Source organism: Micrasema longulum, unplaced genomic scaffold (assembly GCF_059751315.1).
Source record: "Micrasema longulum isolate JH-2025_06_02 unplaced genomic scaffold, ASM5975131v1 h1tg000507l, whole genome shotgun sequence".
In the NCBI taxonomy this organism is placed as follows: domain Eukaryota; kingdom Metazoa; phylum Arthropoda; class Insecta; order Trichoptera; family Brachycentridae; genus Micrasema; species Micrasema longulum.
Genome location: NW_028277704.1, coordinates 576664 through 581432, shown reverse-complemented (window position 1 = coordinate 581432; position 4769 = coordinate 576664).

The following is a 4769-nucleotide window of genomic DNA, read 5'->3' as shown; positions in this document are numbered from 1 at the left end:
AGGACCCAACTTGAAACCAACTACAGAAGAGATTTTTTTTATGTACACTTCAATATCGTCTCCTTTCTTTTCTGGAACTCCGCGTATTTCAATTTTTTTTTCCGGTTGTAGATTTCTGAATTATTTGATTTTATTTCCAAGTCCTGGATCTTTGTTTTTAAATCCTTGTTCTTATAATACTCTTGGGGCCACAAAACAGACATTTTTTTGAGCAAAAGTCTTATGTGTTTTTGGTATTAAATAATTCAAATTACATGAACACCTCGTACGAGCGTTTTGCTGGGATCTTCTCTTGTAGCCGCAAAACCAGAAATGTGTTAACGACTCTTTTAAAAAAAATTGTCTGATTCCAGTACCTTCATGAATTGAAACAATGTCTCAGATGGGAACGTAGCTGAAAATTGAAACATCACTTTAAGTATTTATTTTAGTACATTTATTAGAATATATTGAGTTTTTCTACTGACATTTCTTGGTGGAATAGTTTTATTCCACAAACTTATATTCTTATAATTGTTATTACCTTATACTTAAATGATTTTATTTTAATTCTTTTATTTACATAATTATATAAAATCATGATTTACAACCCCTGCTTGTACTGGTGTATAATATAGAAATTTGTCTAGTCTCCCACCAGTCTGACGATGTCGGTCATGATAAAACCCGGTCACTGGTAAAAAAATTATAAATAAAAGTGGAATAAAACTATAAAGTATTTTTATTATTATCATTAATTAGAATGTTAATGATAGACGCCGTGCAACCTTCCCAGCGCACTATATGAGTGGTTGCCACTGACTGGAAAATATCAAAATACACAGTTCTGAGAGTGCCAATGTCCAAGATGTTCTAAGTGAGTAAAATACACGACACATCGTACAAATATAAGTATATAGCGCACGGACGTTTAGAATTCTAGCCCTTATGCACAAAAAAATGAGTAAAAAGTGTTTTTAATTAATAAATAATCCATTACAAATATAAGCTAGATTACATATCCTGGAACTACAGAGCGCATGGACGGTTAGAAATTTGACGTATTTAAAGTTAAAGTTTAATTTTAATATGAATATCACAAAAGTCTTGCCGCTCTAAGTTGGTGATGTGTGCCATCTTAACTCAGTTTTTTTTACTCCCGGGAGTGTAATATCTTTTTTTAATAAATAAAATACTATAACTGCAGCAGATTTATTTTTAAGGATTGCAATTGAAAAACTTGGCTTTAAGTGCTATTTGTAGATTTTTTTCCGAAAGCTCAACTCATAGAATACCTTGGCAGACAACAATAGTAGGTAATGAAAAATGGATCATGTTAATTTTTCGTCGTTATATAGAGATTCTTGGAAATTTAATGTTTTTAAGCTCACAAAAGAAATCGTCTGCTTCCTTTATGAAAAATTACCTGCAAGAAAATGCATTTTTAGTGTCTACAATCATAAATAAATTAACTTAGTGATTTAGAGATTCTTTTGCATTAAAATTTATCGCAAGAGAAAGGAAAACTATTTTTGAGAAGAAAGTACGGAGGTCAAGGCATTTACAGGGTTTACGACCTGTCATTGGCTTGTTTTACTGACCACTGTGTAACAAAAACCACTTTTCTTACGTTTTAATATCAATGTTTACTCAATTCTTCCATTTGTTGAATTTTCTAATCTTAAAGATTTGAAACCTTTGTTGAAGTGAGAGAAATCTTTAATGACTCCTGAAAACATTTTCCGAATTTTCCTTCTTCTAGGAATAAATGCTTTAGTTATCAATATTTTGCTTATGTCCAAATGTTTGTTGACAATGCTGGATTTTACTTCCCAGGGAGTTATCGAGATTGGAATTAAAACAGAGAAGGAAATACATTTTTAAAACGTTGTATAAATGTTTAGGTTTATCCAGGGCTATGATCCGCCAGGCAAATGTAACACCGTAAGCAAAGTGGTCAGTTAAACCAGCCAATAACAGTTTTTTTTTTAATAGAAAAATAAATATTAGCGTTCTTATAATTTACCCGAAAATGGAAATAGCCACCAGTATTCAATATTGGTGGCCATTTTCATCGAGCTGTAAATAATTCACTATAAGAAACTGATTGTTGGGATAGACTGTCCGTGACAGCACAGGACCTCAACCTGTTTTTTTTCAACCTTTAATATAAGTTTAAAAAATATATAATTCTGTCAACAGCGTAATTTTACAAAATCTATTTTGAATTGTGGTAAGACTACCAACTTTATGTAAAATAGAAAGCCATTAAATAATAACCGCTTCAATTAAAAATACAATTAAGATTAATACAAATTCTTTCTTCCTAATAGCAATGTCCCCATCATTGACCCCATAAAATAAAATAAATGAGCTACGCAGAGCCAATAATTCATTTATAATCAATAGCTTTTACGTTTGTAATAAAAGTTTTATGTCTTAAATATGGGAGCTAGATAGTAATTATAACTGATTAATAGACCTGTAAAACTAGAATCATAAAATTAATCATAATATTTATATATTTTTTTGGTAATAATCGCGCAAGTTCAAAATTCATCGTCTTTACATTTCGAAAGCCGTAGCTTCGATATTTTGGTTTACAATTTAAAAAATCATAAGAATAGGTTTGTCACGAAGAAGAAATGACAATGAAAGAATCATTATTTATTTATTTATTTAAATACTTTATATACATATACAGTTGACATACATATGCATTAGAGTGGGCCAATAATGTATGAAGTTTTTTCATTTTTTTAGACATCAAAGTAAAAGGGGCCTAAACAGTAGCATTTTGAATCACATTAAACGTCAAAATTGTTTAAAAAAAGATTTCATACTACTTTTGACTCTCAACCGAGTTTTAAAGTTTATAATTGTCTGAATATTTGGTTAATTATATTTATTAATAAAATTATTTTTTGTTAGTAAAGATATAATTTTATCACCTTACAAATTCGAACACGTTTTAAAACTACCGAAACGCAAAAAGTTTACACTCCGCGGAACTGATTTCGTTAAGCGCCTGGCTAATATTGACGAAAACGATGGCACATTAAAACAACGCTATTCATTTATTACAAAACAAAGTGCTACTCACGCCCTTAAATGCTTTTTTGATAAGATTGAATGCACATTATAGAATGTAATTGGACTGATTTTCTTACTTTATTACGAAATAACAGCCGGTTTAGCGCAAAAAATTGACTTTTTCGAAAATTTCAAGCTCTGGTTGAGAGCCAAAAGTAATATCAAATATTATCCGTACTCGATGGTGCAGGGGGCACTGGATTGGTAAAATAAATGCGATGTTTATCAAAGGTAAGGTGATCAGATCTACGTTTCAGGTGCCAGTCTAGGAAAATAAATTTAAGCAGTGAAAGCACTCTTTTCATATACCTGAAAAACCGTTTTAAAAGCCGAAGTCTTTCTATCGGTTTTGCGCATTCTAAAAAAAACATTTTTGATAAAAAACGGGTTAATTTTTAAAACATCAACTTCATAAGCGGTGATTTCAATCGGATTTAACTACACCGCTTTGATCGCCCCTTTTTCTGTGGGTTTGAAAAAATTTATAGAAGGTTTTTTTCGTATATTTTCATTCTTTCTCATGACCATATTGCAATTAGGAAGAATATACTATCAAACTAAGTGAAAATTAAAAAAAAAATGTATTGCGCCATCAGCGCTATATTAAAAAAAAATATTGTGTTATCTTGAAATTATTCCGTACGTGACGTCACAAGTTCTCGTTGGAGAGTTCTGCTGATTGGTGAGAAGGTTTCCGGGAACCGTAAATCGATCACAACACTCTATCATTGGTTTATTCAGATGAACTCGTAACGCAGTTCAAAGCGGTTCATTTTTATATATTTTTTCATATGTTTTAGAGAAAATTTGCCATAATCTAATTTTTAAACACTCTAATTCTTGACGCGTTTAAGAAAACATGTTTTAAATCCGATTTCTTGAAGCACTGAAATTCTTTACTACCTGAATTGTAAATAAAGCCGTTAACATTTACTAAAAATCCAATTCCGTGAAATATTGCAGTGGAAAATTGAATCACCTTTTAATCAATATTTCGTATCGACCTTCTCGGAAATCTAATTTGAAGAAAAATAAAACAGAAACACTTAAGATTTTAAATGCTTGAATTTCTTTCCAAATGCCAAAATTAAGGTTGTTTCTGAAATAACTTTCCTACTCAATTTATTACCTTTTAAACATTTCTTAACTTCAATACTTTATTTTCATAAGTACTTACAGATGTAAATATGTTTAGACTAAATTTCAAGAGGCGTAATCCGCCTGGTGAAAACTAAGTGTATTTTAGTTACATAAAACATATAAACGTATTTTTTATCAGAAACTCATGAAATAAAATCTTTTTATTTATTTAACTTTTTGTACATAATGTTATTTGTGCATTAGCGGGCTTATTGCGAAATGGCAATTTCTTCCAACCCACCAATAAAATAAAAGTTTAATTTTTATAATTCAAGTTACAGAACATATTCAATAAAAAAAAATATTAAAAAACTAAAGATATATAAAAATTTAAATAAACGTATTTGTTTATAAATTACCTTAAATCTAAGCTATTACCCAATGCTAAAAAGCAAAAAATAGGAAAAAAGAAAGGAGAAGAGATTAAGGAAGAGAAAGGAGATGTTTTTCAGACGTGATTTAAACAGAGATAATGTAGTAACATCTTTGATAGTGGATTTGAGATGATTCCACAGTCGAGCCGCATAGACACTATATGAGTCAGAGAAGAAAGAGGA